Source organism: Podarcis muralis, chromosome 12 (genome assembly GCF_964188315.1).
Source record: "Podarcis muralis chromosome 12, rPodMur119.hap1.1, whole genome shotgun sequence".
Classification (NCBI taxonomy): domain Eukaryota; kingdom Metazoa; phylum Chordata; class Lepidosauria; order Squamata; family Lacertidae; genus Podarcis; species Podarcis muralis.
Window position 1 is genome coordinate 26,129,173 of NC_135666.1, and position 23,110 is coordinate 26,152,282.

The 23,110-nt window shown below is 47.3% G+C and overlaps 1 protein-coding gene across 3 annotated transcripts in view; it reads left to right on the forward strand.

The window, feature by feature from the left end:
* FAM171A1 (family with sequence similarity 171 member A1) overlaps nucleotides 1-23,110 on the forward strand; it is a 78,703-nt gene that overhangs the window by 48,027 nt on the left and 7,566 nt on the right. The gene's annotated exons all lie outside the window — the stretch shown is intronic.

Below are 23,110 nucleotides of genomic sequence, written 5' to 3' on the forward strand. Positions count from 1 at the left end.
ACATAAATGTCCTTAGAACTGTTATATTAAAGCAAAAAAATAATAATAAATCACGCTGATCGTTTACTTTGCAATTATCCATTTATATGCCATATTACTCCAAGCAAGAATGAAGCATTGCAAACAAAACTTAACTGCCTTGGATGCAAAGCATACTAAATTAAAGGAGTGGCACCTTTTAAATAATTGATAAAATTAAACAGCCTAATTGTGCCCTGGAGACATTTCTAAGTTTATTCCGCGAGCTGGAGATACACTCCATGTCTTAATCTGCAGCAGTTGCCTCTACTGGAGATGGCAGGCAGAGAGATGCATTAGTGGGATGTACTGTCACGCCTTTGAAGGAAGCCCTCGATTTTCAGGGTCTAAAGTAAGCATACATCCATTAGCCTGTGATGTTAATGTACAGGTGGAGATAGAAAGGTAGCCCGCCAGATTTCCCACGACTCGATGAAATTCACTGACTTATAGTGCAATGCGAATTATTTCTGATGTTTGTTAGAAGTCCATCAGTGGCCTTTGGACTTGTTCCCTTTCCTCTTCCTGCTCAAGCAGCTTTGCCAATGTTTGCTGTGCCTCGTATGCAAACAGGCCAAGGACAATGGGTTGCTCCTGGGTTGCTCCTTGTGCCTCACCCTGAATACATTTTATGCCAACATCATTAGGAGCCCCTCCAGACTGCTGTCGCTTTTGGCAGGTGTGTTCTGCAACACGACAATAGAGCTTTAGTGGTTTATTTTATACTGGGCCGTCCACACATCATTCTGCTTTATTAGATGTTCTGCGACACTTCCCCAGTGTTGTTGCATTGCCGTTGTCTGGAGGGGTGCTCTCGCACTACAGCACAACTAAAGTGGAGCAACCCACCTGCTCCCCCAGAACATTTGCAATATTAAAAAGTTACAGGATTTCAGCAGGACATTTTGAGACATGCATCGCTTGAGAATGAAGCAGTGCGTCTGCTCCAAAACTTTTGCAGGCACTTAACAGTATCAGAAGTAGCATTTGTTGGCTTCGTCTGCATGATAGGAAAGGGAATTTGCGTGCTTTGCTCTTGTGTGCTCTTTCCTTTTCAGTTCCCGCGAGATGCAGCTTCTTGTGTACCATTCTTGGCTCACATCCTCCTTTTCCTGAACACTTAGCCGACATCCTGGACCATAACCGTGTTTTTAGCTCTATTTCATGCAAAATAGACCACTGTGACCCCCTCTGAGTAAATCTAAACCGAGCGCCAGTTAATCCAATAGTAATTGTGATGGATCGTTCGCATGCCAAGGTGCTGCCCACCAGCTTAGTGTACTGAAGGTGCTTACCTGCACCGCTTTGGGATAAAGAGTTTGGAGGTGATCCTCAGAAAATGCCTGACATATTTTGAGTCAATGCGCACAGTTGGCCCTTCAGGACTGACTGTACAATACCTGCAAACGTCAGGCATTGCTTTCCCCAGAGATTTTCACCAGGAAAGATTGGAGATGAGCCTCATGTTTTCATATTTCCTCTTCCTGTGGCGAGGAGAGTGGAGAAGGGAAGTCCTACAGCCCACTGGATTTAAAAGAGGAGTAAACTGAATGAACAAATATAAACTGAATGAATAAATGCCGAGCAAATACATTTTATATTGTTGGATCCAAAATTTGGCAAAGGTAGCATGTGGTGTACATGTTGTTGTTGTTGTTGAGTTGCTTTTCTCACAGAGTGACCCAAAGCAGCTTAAGTTAAAACCAATTAAGAACAACAATAAAAGCGCAGCTACAAGACAGGACAACATCTCCAGCCTCAGTAAAAGAGGCCACAGCAGTACCCTTCAAATGAAGGGCCGGGATCAGATAGTTTTGTTTTCTTTTTCAAAGTGTTACTGTTTGCGATGGGCACAACTCATCCTGCTTTTGCCTTTGCTAAACAGGCTTTGGAAGATTTCTGTATTGGTTGGGGGGAAAACTGCAAAGCTTGTTTGCTCAGCTTTGGGGACAAAAGGAATATTTGGGGAGGTAGTAGAAAAGCCCTGCCTCTCCCAAAATGCTTTTCATTTGTTTCCATTTGTCTCCAGCCTCAAAATCCTCAGATGTGTACACCTACCCAGTGGTGAATTTGTTCAAGTTTAAGGTACACAAATGTATACAGAAGCGTGCAAATGAACAGCAGAACTGTGGTAAAAGACCACAGCGGCATACAAAACACATCTTAAGAAATTATCTTTCATCCATACAAGTCGTACCTTGCAAGTCAAACAGAATTCATTTCGGAAGTCCATTCAACTTCCAAAACATTCAGAAACCAAAGTGTGGCTTCTGATTGGCTGCAGGAGCTTCCTGCAGCCAATTGGAAGCTGCAGAAGGCCTGTCGGACGTTCGGCTTCCAAAAATAGTTCACAAACCAGAACAATCACTTCCGGGTGTGTGGCGTTCGGGAGCCAAAACATTCAAGAACTAAGCTGTTTGAAAACCAACATACGACTGTAGTCACTGTGGCCAAGCCGTTTATTGTTGTGCCTACCGAAACAACATTGTTAACAACATCGGATTGCTTGTTATATAATTATTGTTTTCAAGCTACAGAGGGGAAGTTGAGCCACTGCAAAGTTCACAGCTCATGCTGTTTTTTATCTGGCAGTTGCTGATAACTTGCTTTGTACATCCTTTTCTGCCTTAAGAGAATATCATTGTTAAATGCTTCTTTCTGAAATTAAAAGAGAAACTATCCTACCCAAGGATTACATGATTTAACCATTTCTAAAGAGTGAGGTATTCCCTGGTTGCTATAGAAATGAAACTCCGCCCCCCCAATAGTTTTAAATCAGTTGCAGCAACTACATAATGCAATGGAGGCAAATATAATTGCATGGCAGCAGACATGCTGTGGTGTAGAGAGGAAAAGATCTGCTGCTGTGTTGAATGCTTTGCATTCTGTTTTGGTTTTACTGGAAAGGAGCAATTAAAAGCTAAGGGTGTAGACATGTTGGTTTGCTTTTCTGAAGTGCAGGTGTAAAAGCCAAAGTTGCATACAGGACTTGCAGCTCAACCTCCTCCTATAGACACAGCAGTCCAATTTGCACATCACAGTAAACCATAGTTAATGGTTTGCCATCAATGTACCTAAGAGGGTTCTTTTGCTCCTTTCCACATGCTGAGAAGAAACAAACTGCAGTCCCTGGCTTAGAGTTATATCTGAACTAGGGGTCATTGTTTGTTCTGCTTCAAGTAAACCATGATCTGTAGCTATGTTTGTTCTTGATTTTTTATTGTGGTTTGTTGTAGCACAGTCTCTGAGTCTGATATAACACTAAGTAGATGATTATGGCTTTTTTTCCCTTGTAAGAGCAGAGAGAGACAAAACAGACAGGTGTGATCATAGTAAAGCATAGTTAGATGTGTGGTTTAGCATTATGAGGATTCAGTGCTGATGTCATCCCAAACCATGGTTAAAGAACCTTATATGTGGTTTAGTGTGTAGTTTGAGCTGATATACTCTGGTTTATGATTGACTGGCAAACTATGATTTGAAGCCATGAGTTCGAGTGGATTTGTGCACCAAGGTTTGTGCTAACTATAGTCTGGCATTCTTTCAGAACTGACAAACCATAGTTACTACTACTACTACTCCTACAATGGAGAAGGTAGCAGAGGGAATGTATTCACATAACACACTGAGTGCTGAAGAACAAAACACAAAGTAGCAGCTCTGACTCATGGTTTGCCTGTTGAACGTTTCAAAGCTCAAACCATGGCATCGGGTTCTAAACCGTGGTTAGCGCAAACCATGGTTGAGCTGAGCCAGAGACTGCAGACAGCCACCAAAAAGAAAACAGCCTTGGAGAGGCTGTTGCTGTAGGTAAAACAAGGCATGTCTATGCTGCATTGGGATTGTAGCCTACAATGAACAGATCCCCGTTTTCAGTGAAATTTCAGTAGGTCTCTGGCAACAGCTCTCAAGGGTTTCAGGCAGAAATCTTTCCTCAGTACTGAGATCCTAAAAAGTCTTCATTTTGATTTGTATGCATATACAGGGATCTCCCCGCTGCAAAACAAAGCATTCTCCTCCCTGGTGCCCTCCGGGTTTTGTGGACAACATTATCCTTGTCCATTGACCATGCTGTCTGAGGCTGATGTGAGTTGTAGCCTAAAACACCTGGAGGCACCAGGTTGGAGGATGTTGGTGTTTTCATACAAATTAATTCAGGTACACCTGAGTGATGGGTATAAGCTTTGGAAGCTGCCTTCCTACCAGGCCAAACTACTCACTTGTCAATTTTAGTACAATGGTACCTCGGGTTAAGAACTTAATTCGTTCTGGAGGTCCTTTCTTAACCTGAAACTGTTCTTAACCTGAAGCACCACTTTAGCTAATGGGGCCTCCCACTGCCACCACACAATTTCTGTTCTCATCCTGCAGCAAAGTTCTTAACCCGAGGTACTATTTCTGGGTTAGTGGAGTCTGTAACCTGAAGCGTCTGTAACCTGAAGCGTCTGTAACCCAAGGTACCACTGTAATATTGCCTGCTCTGACAGCCACGGGCTGATCCTTTGCTACCTGATCTTTTCGACGGCAGGGTTTGAATTCGGGCCCTTCTGTATGCAAAGCATGTCCCTTTCCACTGAGCTACGGTCACTCCCTGCCCATGATTTGCATTTATGGCCTCTGCCAGGCAAATCAGATGATCTCCCAGGAGGCTGCCTTCCTTTATAGGTTTCGCTTCTAATCAAAACAGTGTGAATTGTGAACTGGGGTGGTGGCTGTGATGTGGTGTCTGAAAGCTAACCGTGAAGAGTTGCAACTGAAAAAGAATCCTTTGTATTTATATTTTCTTTTCTTTTTTTCACCAGAGAAGGAAACAGTATAGTCTAAGCCAACCGTGAAGCAGTAATTTGCGGTATAATGTATAATGTCCCTGGAGTTCGTCCTTCGTAGTTCCCCACCCCCCAAAAAAAGCATTTAGGGAGCAAAAACAATGGAAAGCTACCTGTGTGCATAATTTGCCCTCCCTCCTCCTTCAGATGTAATTAGAATTGCTAAGTGCAGGGAAGAGCTGTGTTCTTTTGTTCAGTATTAGACAGGTAATTTAAACATACAACGGAAATGCAGACTTAAAATGACAGCAGTAACAAAGGAGGGGGGAAATGAAAAGTTCAACTTGGATTTTAGTAATGAATCAAGCAGTAATCCTTTGCGGGGAGGGATTTCTTTTCCTGCACTTAGCAAAAATCATATAGATTGCATGTCAGAACAAGTGTACATGTTTAATTTGGTTATCCTAAAGCACGCAAAGTAGGGAAGCCCATTGATAAGTTGTAGAACATCTGAAGTATACCCATCATTCAGCCCGTACACTGAGGTCCAGCTCCGAGGGCCTTCTGGCAGTTCCTTCCCTGCAAGAAGTGATGTTATAGGGAACCAGGCAGAGGGCCTTCTTGGTAGTGGTGCCCACCCTGTGGAACGTCCTCCCATCAGAAGTCAAGGAAATAAACAACTATCTGATTTTTAGAAGACATCTGAAGGCAGCCCTGTTTAGGGAAGTTTTTAATGTTTGATGTTTTATCGTGTTTTTAATATTCTGTTGGGAGCCACCCAGAGTGGCTGGGAAACCCAGCCACATGGGCGGGGTATAAATAATTTGTTGTTGTTGTTGTTGTTGCAGAAGGTTGTTGCAGATGTTCAGACCCCAGCATCTCCAGGTAGGGCTGGAGGTCTGCTGCTGGTCCATGTAGACAGTGCTGAGCTAGATGGATCTATTAAGAACATAAGGAGAGCTTGCTAGATCATGCCAATCACAGATCATCCTATTCTCACAGGGGCTGAACGGATTCCTCTGGGATTTCAACAAGCAGAACATGAGCACAAGAGCAGGCTCCCTTCCTGTGTCTTCCAGCAAATGGCATTCAGAAGCTCTGCTGCCTCCAAACTCTGGAGGCAGAACTTCTTCTTCTTCTTCTTTGGCGATCATTCGTAGCCGAGTAAGATTGTCTTACTGTTAAAACACAGTGAGTCTGTTAAAACTGTTAAAACACAGTTTTAACAGTGAGTCTGTAAGTGACTGTGGAGGCCAATTCTGGATCCACACGTCCTTCCACTGTGGGGACATAGGTTTCCGGACGGGAGTTGATCACGGTGCGGGTTTGCTAAGCGTGCATTCCTCTAAGTACATTTCTCCCTTTCGTCCTGAGTTCGAGCATCATCAAAGTCCATGACACTTTTGGTAAAGGCTGTTCTCCAGCTGAAGCTCTCACAGGCCAGTGTCACTGTTTATACTACATTTTTAAAGATTTGCCTTGAGAGAGTCTTTAAACCACTTTTTTTGACCACCAGCATTACGCTTTCCATTTTTAAGTTCGGAGTAGAGTAGTAGCTTTGGAAGACGATCATCAGGCATCCGCACAACATGACCAATCCAACGAAGTTGATGTTGAAGAATCGTTGCTTCGACACTGGTGATCTTTGCTTCTTCCAGTACACTGGCATGAGTTTGCCTGTCTTCCCAAGTCATGTGTAAAAGTGATGTGAGGCAGAGCATAGCCATCATGACTAGTAGCCACTGATAGCCCTTCCTCCATGACTTGGTACAAGGCAGCTTCCTATGTTTGTTGTTTGCCAAGCCATGATATCTCTGCTATGAAAAGGGTAGCAGGCTGAAGGTAAAATGGTTCATCTGGCTGGAAGCCTTTAGGAAAAAATACTCAGTGAAAGGCGGGAGTAATGAAGGTATGATCTCAGACTATATATGCTTATTTCTTCTGTTGCCTGGTAACTTAGAACAATGGTCGGAGCCCCCTATGTATTACAGGAGCAGGGGGGTGCAGGGGGAGAACCTCTAGGCCTGAACTGTTGCCACTGTTGTAATTGCCTAGGAGGAACTTCTGAAGTGTTTTATGTTCTCCACTGATAGCTTTCTACTCTAAACAAACCCCCTATATATATATATATTTTGAGGAAAGCTTTCTCGGGCTGATTGATGGCAAGGCATTGTTCTGCCTGGTTTGAGGATAAATGTTTTAACTCTTCATGGGGAAGGTAATTTGCCCGCATTGGAGGAATTCTCCATGCTAAACTTCTTCTTTTTAAAAAATGTAATTAAAAGATGAAAGAAAAGTTGACCATAATGTTAATCCCTATAAGGTGGGGATATGACTTTGAAGTGGAGAGTTAATGTTTGAAGTTCTGCATGCTAGATCGTTCTGTTTTTGTTCCCTCCGTACCTGTGCGTGTTTCCTAGAAACGTTGTGCAGGCTACCACCAAAGTGGAGCAGGAGGTGGACAAAAATGAATTCTAACAGCTGCCCATGCAGACATGTGGAGGAATATCTGGCCTAGGCCCCCTAAATCTATAACACGGTTGGAGAACCTACCTGTATGACTCTCCAAATGCTTTTGGGCTACATCTCCTATATTTCCTGAACATTGGCCATTGGCAGCATCGGAAAGACTGCAGTTTCCTCACCCCTGGTCCTACTCTGACTTAGCTGTAGCTCCCAAGGATATTTTCCCAATCCTGCTAAATGTGTACCTTTGAATGGAGATGTCAAAAATTAAACTTTGGAAATTCTTCATACAAAGCTTGCTCTGCTCTTGAGGAGCTCTGGCCTGTTCTGTAAACCACAGAAGAATGGGATTTGAACTTGTGCATGCAGAGAACATTGGATTTCCAGGCTGTTAACTTCCCCCTGCCACAGCCATCGCCTTGCATGCCTTGCTAATAAAGGTGGACATCTTCTCTAGCTGCCAGTATGGGAGAAGGTGAGATAATCTGTGGTCCCAGGAGCAGAAACTGAAGGCTGTATTTAGCCAACTTTTCCTCAGAATAGACCCATTAAAATTAATGGGCCTAACTTAGTCACATTCATTCATTTTAATGTGTCTACTCTAAGACTTTAACTTGGATGCCATCCAATTTTCACAACTATACCACAGCAGCTAAATGCCCATGATAGTGGGAGTTCAGTATTTATCCTAAAAGTTAAGATGGTTTATTGTTTCGATCAGTGGCTGAAATAAACTTTTTCAGATAGAAAAGAAGGTGCAGTAGGTTTAATAATTTATATAAACATTAAAGTAAAGGTAAAGGTACCCCTGCCCGTACGGGCCAGTCTTGACAGACTCTAGGGTTGTGCGCCCATCTCACTCAAGAGGCCGTGGGCCAGCGCTGTCCGGAGACACTTCCGGGTCACGTGGCCAGCGTGACATCGCTGCTCTGGCGAGCCAGAGCCGCACACGGAAACGCCGTTTAACTTCCCGCTAAAGAGCGGTCCCTATTTATCTACTTGCACCCGGGGGTGCTTTCGAACTGCTAGGTTGACAGGCGCTGGGACCAAACGACGGGAGCGCACCCCGCCACGGGGATTCGAACCGCCGACCTTTCGATCAGCAAGTCCTAGGCGCTGAGGCTTTTACCCACAGTGCCACCTGCGTCCCCCATATAAACATTAAGCTTGTTTAAAAGCATGACATAATTTGGCCACATTTTGCATGTAACAATAAGCCAAGAAATTTGGCATAACAAACCATAGCTGTTTACGAGCTGGTAAGCAAAACAGTAAGAGAGCAGTTCAGTGTTACATCCAACATGCCGTGATTCTTCTGATCAGCTCCTCTAACCCTGAAGAGAGCCCAGTAGGATTTCGGATAGGGCAGATGAACTACCTTCTAGTTGTTTCCTAGGCCAGTCTTAGGATCACAAGGCAAACCAATTTTCCTGGTTATCATTCTGTGCAAATGTGGCCACTCTCAAAACAAGAGGCTTGCATTTACTTTGGGCATGACCAAGATAAATGGGACCAGGAGGTTGGTTAAATTGTGCTCTAGGCATTTTTACATGTGGTTGGTGGTACCTAAGTGAGTTAGGGCTCTTTGACAAGGCCAACATCATAGCGATAATTTTTTAAGTGACATTCAATTGTGCATTTAACAATGGCTTTATCTTTTTCCTGCCTCTTCCCTTCTTCCTCTTCTCCCCCACCCCTTTGCTATTTTAATTCTTTGGTTTTGTTCAGACTTTCTGTAGGAGTTATAAACATCTCCTTAGGGAGGCCTGCCTCCCACTCTTAAGAACTGAGAATCTCCATCTGAATTCCTGGGGAAAGGTAGCATGAGCTACAGAGTCTCCTCTGCAATTCCTTTGGGGTTCTTATGCGGTAGATGTCCTTGGTAGTTTTTCCTATGTGCTTTCCTGAAGACTGCATGCTCATCTGTTTTCAGAAGGGAAGACATTGCCCCCCCCCTTTTTTTGCCTTTTTTTTACTAACAGTTTTCATATGCCACCCGATAACTGATATTATTTGGGCAGTTCACAATAGAATGTTAAGCCATCAATATATATTTAATAATAAAAAAATCCAAACCAAATAAAGCAAAACCAATGTAAAGTAAGGCTATTTAAAAACCAGCAGCAAGATTTTAACACACCTTGGGAAACAAAAATCTGTTCCCTGGTGGCCAGACATCCATAACGTGTGTGCCAGGTAAATCTGTCTGGGGAAGGTGTTCCATAACCGAGGTGCCACCACCAAAAAGGCCCTCTGTGTAGTATTCACCCATCACACATTGTTGGGTAGCATGCTGCTGAAGAAGGGCCTGTGAAGATGGTCTAAAGATCTGGGTACATAGTCCCCCAACCCAGACACAAACACACTTAATCTGAAGACAGCCCTGTATCAGGAAGCTTTTGGTGTCTGGTGTATTGTGTATTATGTTCTGTTGGAAGCTGCTTAGAGTGACTGGGGCAACCCAGTCAGATGGGCAGGCTACAAGTAATAAATTATTATTATTATTATTATTATTATTATTATTATTATTATTATTATTTATTAAGGCCATGGGGCATCACTTGTGCATTGGTTAAACATTTGTTGAATGTGTCGGGGGCTTCGTAGTCACTCAGTGTAGATGTATGGCACACATTTTTAATATGTATTCATTATGCCTCGTGCTTGTGGTTTCATGGCAGTTCTACACAATCCCACTTTCAATACTGCTTGTGCCTTCAAATGTTTTGGGGTTGAACACATTAGCTTGTTTCCTGTCACCGCGTGTCCCGTAACTTCCTGCTGAAATCCTGCAGCTTGTTATACCACAAATAATCCCACTTGTTTATTTTTTAGCACTAGCTGCAAGGGGACCCCTCCAAACAGCAGCCGTGTGGTAACATTGGAAAAGCATTACAGAACAACTAATAAAACAGAATAATATGTAATATAAATCCACCATTAATGCACCATTATTGGGTCAATGATGTATGGCAGAATATACCAGCAAAGAATACCGGTATTCTGAATTGCTGTTCTTAAAAATATAATAAAGGCCTGCTGGATCAGGCCAGTGACTCAACTCAGCTAGTCCAGCATTCTGTTCTCACAGCAGCCAACCACATGCCTGTGGGAAATCTGTAAGAAGGATTCGGGTACAAGAGCACTCTCTCCTCCTGTAGTTTCCAGCAACCGGTGGAATGCGGGTGGCGCTGTGGTCTAAACCACTGAGCCTCTTGGGCTTTTGCCAATCAGAAGGTCGGTGGTTCGAATCCACACAACAGGGTGAGCTCCTGTTGCTCTGTCCCAGCTCCTGCCCACCAAGCAGTTTGAAAGCATACCAGTGCAATTAGATCAATAGGTACTGCTACAGCAGGAAGGTAAATGGCATTTCCGTGCACTCTGGTTTCCGTCACGGTGTTCTGTTGCACCAGAAGCAATTTAGTCATACTGGCCACATGGCCCGGAAAGATGTCTGGACAAACGCCGGCTCCCTCGTCCTGAAAGCGAGATGAGCGCCGCAACCCCATAGTTGCCTTTGACTGGTCTTAACCATCCAGGGGTCCTTTACCTTTTACTTTTTTACCTTTATTCAGAAGCATTGCTATCTCAAATTGTGGAGGCACAGCATAACCGTCACAGCTAGTAGCCATTGATAGTATTCTCCTCCGTGAGTTTGTCTCATCTTCTTTTAAAGCCATTGAGGTTGGGGGCCCTCGCTGCTTCCTGTGGGAACAAGTGCCATAGTTTAGCTAGGTGCTGCATAATCTTCCTTCCTCTCTGCAGCAAGAGCAGCACTCCCTTATTTGTTTATGCAAGCTCCTCTGGTGACCGCTTTCATTGCGTCCCATAGGAGGGGGGTTGTTGTATTGTTTACATCGTTTTCTTTGAAGTAGTTTTGGAGGGTTTTTGTGAGACTCTCTCTAATTTGTTTGTTTGTAGTTAGGATGGGACTGAAGGACCAGGATGGGGTGGTTTGTGTTCCTTCTCCTATTTTAACAGTGACTTCTACTGGGGCGTGATCTGTGATTTTAATGTTACCTATGTTTGTTGATTCTACTGAGGGAATCAGACCCTGTGTGAGTAGAATGCTGTCCAGTCTGGACACTGTATCATGGCGTCCCGATTGGAATGTATGGCTGATGTCTCCCGGGTTTTGCTCACCCCAAATGTCATAGAGACCCCTGTTTTTTAGCATTTTTAGTAACTTGTAAGAGTTCCTGGTTGTTGGGGGTTTCCTTCGGAGGAAGGTTGCCCATGGGGTTGTGGGGTGGATATCTTTCAGGGATATACCTTTCATATTTAGATTGAGGTCCCCTCCTAGGATTGCTTCCCCTTCAGAGAAGGAGAGGAATTTGTTTAGTGTTTTCTGGAAGAATTCTAGTTGTTTCGTGTTTGGGGCATATATGGAGCCGATTGTCAGTTTGATTTTGCCATCTAGTGTCCCTTTAGCGAAAATGAATCTGCCTTTTTTGTCCTTGAGGACTGTTGTGGCAGTGAAGTTCAGGTCCCTACTGAGTATTATGGCTACACCACGGGCTTTCCCTGAGCCTTGTGCGACCCACTGTTGACTAAAGCGGGGGTCGCTCAGGAGTTTGCTGCCTTTGGGTGGATTGTGTATTTCTTGTAGGAAGGTGATGTGTGGTTTCATGGTGTTTATGTATGAGGTGATGCGTTTTCTTTTGATGGGGTTTCCCAGCCCCCTCACGTTTAATGTAATTGCTTTTAGGTTAGCCATTTTGTTTATCTATTATGTGGGGCGATTCCATGCCAACCCGTTCGGGTTGTCTTGTGTCTCTCTCTTCGTGTTGTTTAAAGAACCAGTGGGGTTGCGCTGACCTAGGGTGTGGTGGATGGGGGGCTAGTAGGATTAGAGTGAGATTTGGGTTAAAGAGTAGGGGGTAAGTTGTAGGGAGTTTCCTATATGTAGTCATATAGGTGTTTGTTTGGGGTATTTTGGGCCATCTGGCATTTAGCCAGTTGGTCCTAGGTCTCAGCTGGTGTGGAAGGCCGTGTTCAAGGACAGGCCGTCCCCCCTGTTGTCTGCGATAGGGGGTGATCAGCGAGACAGTGTGAAGTGACTTTGTAACGTCGCTGTCAGGTATAAGGTTTGTAAGCAATGTTGCCAGTATTATGAGCAACATTGTTGGTGTGTTGGGGTGGGGATGTGGGTGCTGGTACGCTCTGGTGCCACCATAGTGCTGGTTGGGTATCAGATTTTAGCCTGATTGTGGGTTGTGTTATTAAGGTTGGAGTTGTTTTTCCTTAGTATGGAGTATGAGGATGTTGAAGGTGTGGGTGATGGGGAATGTGGTTGAGGTCGTCTGGACTGGTGTTGGGGTGGGGATTTCTGTGGGGGTGCGGGGCTGGGGGGGGTGTTGATGGTGTTAACTAAATCTATGTTTTGGGGGGGAGGGGGAAAAAAAAAAGGGGGGGAATCACCAGTCCTTCAGTTTGTGGTTTTTTCCTGGTTGCTTCTTTCAGCCGGGGTTGTTGTTGTTGTAGGGTTGTCCATCTGCGATGAGTTGGTTTGGTTGATCTTGGTCTGGTTTCTTGTGTCGTATGGCCGGCGGGACGGTTCTGAGCATGATGCTTGCCTGTATTGGTTTGCGTTGTTGCGCCGCTTCTGTTGTATCTTTTTCTTCTGTACCATTGTCCAGTTGTTTGCTGTTGTTTCCTCGTGGTTGGGGCTGTCGCTTGGTGGGTTTGTCGGTTTCCATTCCGGCGGGAGGTCGAGTTCAAGGTTCTTTAGTAGTTGCAGGGCCTCGGGTATGTTGGTAGCCATGTGTTGTGTTGTGTTCGTTGTTACAATGAGGCGGAAGGGGAAGCCCCATCGGTATTTGATCCCTGCTTGTTGGAGACGCTGGGTGCATGGGCGCAGGCTTTTCCTCCGGTTTAGGGTATCCTGCGATAGGTCCTGTAAGGCCAGAATGGGGGTTTCTCCATATCGAAGGTTGCTTGAATTTCTGAGTTGGTGCCATATTTCTTCCTTCTTTCGGTAGCGTGTGAAACATACAATGATGTCTCTTGGGGGGGCGCTGGGTTTTGGCATAGGTTTTAGGGCTCTGTGAGCCCTCTCCAAGTCCTCTGCCTCAAGTTTCAGGCTTGGGATTGTGTTTTTCAGCCAGCGTATAATTAGGTCCGCTGGGCTTTTCTCCTCTGTTTTTTCAGGAAAGTTGCGGAAGCGGATGTTACAACGTCTATTGCGGTCTTCAAGGTCGGCTTGCTTAATTTTCATCTCGTTGTGTTCTGCTTCCATTTGGTTTACCAGTTCGTCCAGTTTCTTGTTCACACGTGCGTTCTCCTCCCGGTATTGTTCTATTATTCTTTCTTGCATTTGGTTCTTGTTCTCTAGAGCTTCCACTTTGGAGGTTAGATTGTTGATTAGTACCTGCATGGGAGCCATTGTGGCCTTCAGTGCTTCTTCTAATCGTGCTTCCATTTCCCTCAGATCTCGTTTCGTTATTGGGTGGTCATCATCTTGAAGGGGAGCTACCATCTTAGCATTGTTTGCCATCTCCCTGGTTGGTGTCATCTCGGTCTCCCTGATGGTTTTGGTTTGAGGTTGGCTTGGCGTCCTCTTGGGGTTGGGCGTGTGATGGTTAGGAGTTGTGGCAGTGGTGATTCCTGGGTATTGTTGGGTTGCTGAGCTGATCAGGCTTTGTTGGCTGGTGGCTTTTACAGAGCGTTTCGATTAGGTGGTCATTTGTGTCACTTCTAGCCTGTGTTTTAAGAACTTCTCTAGGGCTTCTGTAGATGCCTCAGCGGTGCCGCCGAGGCGGGGGGGGGGGGCAGGTAAGCAGAGATGGGTAGACTCTCCTCTGCTTTCCCGTCGGCAGAGATGGGGGCAGCAACGGTAAATTTGGGGCTCCTTTTTCTTTCTTTCTTCTTCTTCCTCTCTCCCTTTCTTTCTCCCTCTTTGCGTTAGTTCCACTGTCCTCCGGGTTTTGGAGCTCCTCTCGGCTGTTGGGGGGGGGGGTCGGGTGCCTTTCCGGCTCAATCAAGGTCGTGGGGGGGGGTGTTTTGGCTCCTTTGATAGATGCCCGGGCACCCCCAATTCCTCTCCGTTGGCAGTGCTGGCAGCAGCAGTTCTGGGGGGTCCGGGGATCGGTCACCAGAGCCTTTTACTCTGGCTGGCTTCAGGAGCTCTTTTCTTCTGCTGCTGCCGCCATGCTGCCTCGCCGGAAGTCCCTTCAGGCAAGGCCCCCTTGATGCCAGGGGCATGCACTCCCGGGTCAGGGTGCGCAGGATTTCAGCCTGGGTGCCCTTTCGCCAAGCCTCCCTTATTTGTTTAGCAATATTTATATGCCACGTACTCGACAGAAGGCCTGCAAGCGGATTACAAAGAATATGAGAAAAGCAAACGTTTAAAAAAGTTAACATTAGAAAGATTAAACATAAATAAAAGCAGCATTTAAAGAAAAGTATACCCATGAAAATTGCATGTTGATATTACATTCTTGGGTAGGCTTGCTGAGACAAATAATGTCTTCCTTAACAGGAAAAGGAAAGTCCCTTGGTTGGATGTTACCTGCTAACTCTGTCCCCTCACAAACAATTACATCACTTTTCTTTTCTTTTTTTAAAGTATTATAATATTGATAGCATATGTTTGGAGCGGAATCAGAAAGCATTATCTCATCTGGGTTTTGCTGGAGCCAAATGATCATTGATATTGGCCTATAAAAACCAGCTGTAGTACTTCCATGGAAAATTCTAGTGTGTTTTTTTTTTTTATTTATTTAAAAAAATGTTCCGTTGTCTATGTGGATAAAAATGTATATATTGAGTGACTAGGTGGTGTTGTTTTTTTTTAGGCCAGCGTTATTATGATAAAACGACCAGAGCTGTGTCTTAGTTCATACGAAACTGTCAGGCAGAGATTTAGAGGGGTTTTTTAAAAAAAAAACCAAATAAATAATAAATAAATAAATATGCCTCCCCTCTCCTCACTGTATTCTATTTATACTTTGGACCCATTTTCTGGCATGTTCAAAGATAAACATGGCGACGATAAAAGATTCCATCTTAGGTTTTTTGGCAGGAGGTGGCTCCCTACAGGAACTTAGAGAGATTTAATTGGGGTGACTGATTATGGGGCTGTCTGGGAGCTGGGAGGAATCCACTCGCCAGCTCTTGCCGTCTCCTCCTCCTCGATGCATCCAGCAGAGATACCTAGATAAGAACAGAGGCAGCTTTTGTGAGGAAGAAAGTAGGGGTGGAGGAGAAATTCAATTCAGCTCACATTTGCAGGCAAACTTACCTAGTTTTCACCTTCTTGAAACTATATCTGCACACCAAAACTCAGCCACACGTCGAAATTCTCACTTCTCCAGATTCTGTAATGCGGTTCCCAAGCCAAGGAATGTGTACCAGAAATACATAAAAGCCTGTATAAAAATGCATGGATTAGTGAAAAATCACCTGAAGAAATGCATTCGTTAAGGGGAAATGGTTCTGCCAAAATGTTTATGTTGACCAAAACATAAAAAGATGTATACAGTGGTACCTCGGGTTACATACGCTTCAGGTTACATACGCTTCAGGTTACAGACTCCGCTAACCCAGAAATAGTACCTCGGGTTAAGAACTTTGCTTCAGGATGAGAACAGAAATCGTTCTCCGGCGGCGTGGCAGCAGCAGGAGGCCCCATTAGCTAAAGTGGTGCTTCAGGTTAAGAACAATTTCAGGTTAAGAACGGACCTCCAGAACGAATTAAGTACTTAACCTGAGGTACCACTGTATATTGGGAGAAACGAACACTAAAACACTGCTGGATTTTCACAAGGACTTGGGGGGGAGGCGGGAATGAGAAACTGAGTGAAACCAAAATTCACCCATCTCTACAAGAAAACAATTCTCTATTTTAGAGCGGTTGCTGGACTCCAGCTCCCATGAGCCTGAGCCCACATGGCCATTAGTCAGGGAGGGTGGGAGTCTAGCAACATCTGAGGGGCTGCAACCCCACCCACCCAAATCCCTCTCCCACAGAGAAAGCGCTGCCCTAACCAGGACTGCTTTGTGTTCTGAGGGGTGTTCCTGACAGCAGCCCAAATGTTAAGGAGCAGCAGCAGGCGGGCGGAATAAATGAGTATTGTACATGCAGGAAGACAGCCTCTTTTGTTGGCTACCTCCTTCCTCCACGGGTACTGTTGTGTACTGAGTTGAATAGGATCCAAACTGCAGCAGTCTGATTGGTCCTAGAACAATAGGATCCAAAAGGCAGCAGTCTGATTGGTCCTAGAACAATAGGATTCAGAATGCAGCAGTCTGATTGGTCCTAGAACAATGCAGCAGTATGATTGGTTGGCAGGAACTACCCAATCATGCTCCAGATAGAAGTGAATCCACAACCTGATTGGCTTACAGTAGAATTCCGGAACTAGCCAATCATGTGCAGCCCATTGTGTAAATAATGTATATAAAGCAGATACTTTGAGGGGACATTCATTCATTCCTCCTCACCACTATGAGCTGAATAAAGAGCATGAAATCACTTTGCGACTCTGAGTATATTTCACTGGCGACGAAGGTGGGATCCCGCTGAGCTGACTGCCACACACAGCACCGCAGCACCGCCACCTGCCGCACCGCTGCCTCGCACCGTGTATCCAGGCTTCAGCTCCGGGACACAAGGAACTCAGAATGGCAACCGACAACAGCTTCTCGCCGTTCAACCCAGCATCTGGAGACTGGGAAGCGTACGCCTCCCGTTTCACCTTCCTCCTAGAAGCCAAAGGGGTCACCGACGAAGAAGACGCCAAGAAGAGGGCGATATTCTTCAGCGTCTGCGGAGAGGAGACGTTTGAAATCGCCCGGGCTCTCCTTGCGCCTGAAGACGTCGCTACTGTTCCATACAAAACAATAATGGAACAGCTGAAGGGGCACTTTTCGCCACAGCCCTCAGTGGTGGCTCGTCGAAATGCCTTCTACGCAAAGCGGCAAGCCCCTGGGGAAACCATAACTGGGTTTGTGACCTCTCTCCGCCAAGCCGCCCGGTTCTGCAACTTCTCAGAGCTGGAGAACATGCTTCGTGACCGCCTCGTCGGTGGCCTGAAGGATGAGAAGCTGCAACGACGCCTCTACGCTAAGAAGGACCTAACGTTCCAGGTCGCTCTGGAGGAGGCCCTGGCAACGGAAGCTGCCGAGAGGTCGACGCAAGAGGCACGGCCCAGCCTGTCATCCCAACCGAGGGTCCACCACGAAGACCTCACCGACGACTCAGGATCCGACAGGGAGGAGGTGCACCGAGTACAGCAGCGCACTCAAGCAGCCCACATACCACAGCTGCCTCGACGAGAAGGAGGGAACTGCGCAAGCTGTGGAGAAAGTCACGAGAGGAGGACCTGCCGTTTCCACAACGCAGAGTGCAGGCAGTGCAGAAAATTGGGACACATCGCCCGGGTGTGTCGGGCTCGGCCCACCCGACGCCAGGCATCAGATGACCAATCCAAGAGCCCCAGGTCCCGGGGCCCAACACACCAAGGCAACTCGACGGAGCTCACGGACTTCCAGGTATACCAGTTGCCCCACCCCAACGTAGAGAAAATTTATGTCGAGGTACAGATAGAGGGGGCCCCATGCCGCATGGAGCTTGACACGGGTTCAACTCTATCCATAATCTCGGCAAAGACCTTAAGAAAACTGTGTCCTACGGGGGGTCCCAAACTCAGGCCGGCCCCATTCACCCTCCGGGACTTCCAGAAACGTAAAGTCCCCACAATGGGGGTGGGGACCTTCAGGGTGCAATACCGAGGGCGGACGCGGCAACTGGACTTGCTTGTGGTCAAGGGCCCCTACATTAGCTTACTGGGATTGGCATGGTTTGGACCACTGGGGCTAGCCGTCACCGGGGTGAACCACACTAGCTTACAAGTAGACGTGGACGCCATATGCAAGGAATTTCCGGGGGTTTTCGATGGGAAATTGGGACAGTATACGGGCCCCCCCATTGCTCTACAGCTTGACCCCGCAGTACGACCGGTCAGGCTCAAGGCCCGCCGGGTCCCGTTCGCCCTGAAACCCCGTATAGACGAGGAATTGGACCGGCTCGTGGAGCAAGGGGTGCTGGAGCCGGTGCCTAATGCCCCCTGGGAAACCCCAATTGTCACACCCGTCAAGCCTAATGGTTCGGTCCGCATCTGCGCAGACTACAAATGTACCATAAACAAGGCCCTCACGGCCCATGCATACCCAGTGCCAGTGGTCAGCCATGTTCTTGCCACCCTGGCTGGGTCGAAAATTTTTGGCAAGCTGGACTTGGCCCAAGCATATCAACAGCTGCCAGTAGATGAGGCTACAGCAGAGGCACAGACGATTGTGACGCACAGAGGAGCATTCAGGGTAAAGCGGCTGCAATTCGGTGTCAGCGTGGCACCAGGCATATTCCAGAATCTAATGGACTCTCTCCTTAAAGGGATTCCTGGCGTCACCCCCTTCTTCGATGATGTGTTGATTGCCGGGCCCACACCAGAGGAGTTTGAGGACCGCCTCCGCACCGTTCTGCACCGTTTCCAGACGGCGGGTCTCAAGGTGAAGCGGGAAAAATGTCTACTAGGAGTGCCTCAGGTGGACTTTCTGGGATTTATGGTGGACGCAGAAGGGGTCCACCCGACTGGGGACAAGGTACGGGCCATTTGTGATGCCCCAGCGCCCAAGAACAAGACTGAACTTCAGGCCTTCTTGGGACTATTGAACTTTTACCATTCCTTCCTTCCCCACAAGGCGGCGGTAGCGGAGCCCCTACACAGACTCCTGGACAAGCGGGCCCCTTGGGTGTGGGGCCAGCGCCAGGAGGCCGCATTCCAGGCAGTCAAGGACTTGCTTGTCTCAAACTCGGTCTTGGCACACTTCGACGAGAGGCTGCCGGTGGTGCTAGCATGCGACGCCTCGCCCTATGGAATCGGCGCTGTCCTGGGACACCAACTCCCGGATGGAAGAGAGGTACCAGTGGCATACTTTTCCCAGACACTCAACGCAACCGAGCGGAACTACTCGCAAATCGACAAGGAGGGTCTGGCAATCGTGAAGGGAGTAAAAAAATTCCATGATTTCCTGTACGGGCGGCCCTTCACCGTGGTGACTGACCACAAGCCATTGCTTGGCTTGTTTGCCCCTGAAAAGCAGACCCCCCAAGTGCTGTCTCCTCGCGTCCTCAGGTGGTCAATTTTCCTTGCCAGCTACCAGTATGCACTGATTTACCGTCCTGGGAAGGCAATGGGCCATGCGGATGCCCTCAGCAGGCTACCACTACCAGAAACAGGCCCCGACCCAGCACCTGCACAAGAGGTTATGAGCCTGGAGCTGCTTCCCGACCGCCCCATTCAGGCACAAGAAGTTGCACACCATTCCAAGAAAGATAGGGTCATCTCCCGGGTCCTGGACTGGGTGTGGAGGGGATGGCCCAGCAGCAGCCCCGGGCCAGAATTCGCCAGCTACACAACCCGCAAGCATGAACTGTCGGCCCACAAGGGGTGCCTGTTATGGGGAAGCAGGGTCGTTGTTCCCCAGCCCCTCCGCAAAAGGGTCCTCACAGCCCTACACGAGACACACCCAGGGGTAGTAAGAATGAAGGCCCTTGCCAGGAGTTATGTGTGGTGGCCGGGGATCGACGGAGAGATAGAGGCCTGGGTCAAACACTGCCAGGCCTGCCAAGAATCCCGCCCAGATCCCCCAAGGGCCCCAGTCCAGTCCTGGGAGTCCGCCCGAGCACCATGGTCACGCCTGCATGTGGATTTTGCGGGCCCCTTTCAGGGGAAAACATTCTTCATAGTGGTGGACTCCTACACCAAATGGCTGGAAGTCGCACTGGTACCGTCCACTTCTACGTCCGCAGCCATCCGGGTACTACGCAGGCTGTTTGCAACCCACGGGCTCCCTGACACTCTCGTCTCAGACAACGGGACTGCATTTACGTCAGGAGAATTCCAAACCTTCACAGCACAGAACGCCATCCGCCACATCCGTTCGGCACCATTCCACCCTGCCACCAATGGCCAAGCAGAACGCATGGTGCGGACCACCAAGGACACCCTTCGCCGCATGACGCAAGGGGATTGGGAGTACCGCCTTGCCACATTCCTTCTAGCACAGCACAGCACCCCCAGCTCAACGACTGGCCGGAGCCCCGCTGAACTACTAATGGGTCGGCGCCTTGCAATCAGACTGGACCGCCTTCACCCCGATAGAGCTCAGGATGAGGTAGTGGTGGGGGAAGGCAGGAACCCCCGGACCTTCGAGGTCCAGGACCCAGTGTACGCAAAGAATTTTGGGGCAGGCCCAGCATGGGTACCTGCCACAGTCACCAGGGTCACTGGCCCCGTGTCGTACGAGGTGCTAACAGATGGGGGGCAATGCTGGCGCCGCCACTGCGACCAGATACGGCGACGATTCCCGGGAGAAAACCAGGAGGAGGACAGGTCGGAGGAGTCCCAAGGGAACAGTGGGGCAGTGAGGACCATAGAGCAGGAGGGGCCAGCAGGAGAGGCAGAATCAGTCAATACAGAGAGGACCCGCGAGGCCGAAAGGACACTGGAACCAGAACCACGACTGAGCGAGCCGGTTGCACCAGACCAAACAGCCCCATCACAGCCAGCATCCTTGGAACACGAGCCAGAACCTGAACCCCGGACCAGGGAACACCCCAGGCCGCAACGCACACGTAGGCCGCCGGCGTACCTCAAGGACTATGAATGCGACCTCCCGGGCAGGACTGGAACTTAGAGGGGAGGGGTGTTGTGTACTGAGTTGAATAGGATCCAAACTGCAGCAGTCTGATTGGTCCTAGAACAATAGGATCCAAAAGGCAGCAGTCTGATTGGTCCTAGAACAATAGGATTCAGAATGCAGCAGTCTGATTGGTCCTAGAACAATGCAGCAGTATGATTGGTTGGCAGGAACTACCCAATCATGCTCCAGATAGAAGTGAATCCACAACCTGATTGGCTTACAGTAGAATTCCGGAACTAGCCAATCATGTGCAGCCCATTGTGTAAATAATGTATATAAAGCAGATACTTTGAGGGGACATTCATTCATTCCTCCTCACCACTATGAGCTGAATAAAGAGCATGAAATCACTTTGCGACTCTGAGTATATTTCAGGTACAGTATTTCCTTTTGTTGGCAAATGCAAAGTGATCTGAGCCATTCCTTAATTCAGCTGGAACCATGGCCGAACTCTACCTAAAAAAGCTTGTTTGTGTGTGTGTGACCTCCGCCTGGCTCCTTTGATGCCTGCACTGCTCAGGGACAAAATTCACTCAGCGGCAGCAACAAAGAACTTTTAAAAGAGGGTTGGGAAGGATTTTGTTTGTATTAATGAAGTGTAACGTGAGTCAGGGAGGATGCAAGTCCTCCCTCATACCCCACCCCTCTACCCCCGCTGGCGAAATATCAGTCCTGCCGTAAACTCAGATTTTGCCCCGGCTGTAAAATTAATGATTCCCTTTGGTCATCCACGAGATCTTATCAGCATTCAGTGAGGAGCTGGGCACAGGCTGGCTCTTCATTCCCAAGTTACTCAAATATCCCTGGTTTTGTTGATGGTAACTTTAATCCATCTGAAATACAATTGCAGCACAAGGATATAATTCTAATTTCAAGTGATTGTGGTGGTGGCACAGCCCCCGTTTATATGATTTTTGAGAAGTGTGCAGGAGTCGTCCCACCAAATCAAAGAAAATGACTAGGGCATGGGTTGGCAAACTAGGGGCCGGATCCGGCCCAGTCGCCTTCTAAATCCGGCCCGTGGACAGTCCGGGAATCAGTGTGTTTTTACATGAGTGGAATGTGTCCTTTTATTTAAAATGCATCTCTGGGTTATTTGTGGGGCATAGGAATTCGTTCATTCTTTCCCCAAAAGACCCATAAGGTCTGAGGGACAGTGGACCGGCCCCCTGCTGAAAAAGTTTGCTGTCTCCTGGACTAGGGTAATGAATACAGCAGAACTTGAATTGAGCTCATCCCCAGGTACTTTGCCTGCTTCCCTCCTTATTTGTTAGTTTTGGCGCCCACTGCTGGTGGAAAGCAAAACTACTTGTGCTCGTTTAATAAAACTCTGCCTAAAAGTCACGATGGTTGATTTGTGCTACATTCTTTAAATTGAAAACAATGGGACGCGTGCACACACCTCCCTTTGCTAAAAGCTTGCTGCTGTTGCTCATATGTGATAAACATAGGTTTATGTGATAAACCATAGGTTTGAGAGACACCAACAGAACACTCTTATACCCGTAAGTCACATTGTGTCTAATTTGGGTTTACTTCCAGGTAAGTGTGCATAAGATTGCAGCCTTAATGACCTGCACTAACATGGATTTTGATCACTGGGGCTGCTCTTTTCCTCCATGAATTCCTTCCTAGAAGAGCACTCGCTGCATCCATGACAGCCCAGCATCTAAATGTTTGTACAGGAACTGCATCTACAGCCCCTATCATAAACTCCGAACATTGAGATTATAATGCTAAATGCCTTTGTGGGCCATTGGGGACAGTCTCTCCCTGGCCAATACCATCTTTGTTGGGATTTTGGTTGGAACCAAGGAAAGGGTCAAATCTTCCTTCCCAGCTGAGCCCCCTTCATCTTCTGTTAACTCTCTTGTTCTTCAGCTAACGTGTTTCCATGTGACTCATTTAGCATCACGGCCAACTTTTGTCTTCATAGCACCATCCTCTGCATGCTTACTCAGAAGCAAGTCACACTGTTTTCATTGGGGCTGAAGGGCCACGTAAAAGATAAATACAGCTGCAGCCTTGATCTCTCTGTTATTTTAAAACAAAGCAAAACAAACAAAAACCACCTCAAACAAGGCCTTTCGCCACAAAGTGACTTGTGTCAATGCACAGAATTGTTAAGCCTTCCTTGTATGGTGTTCCTAAAT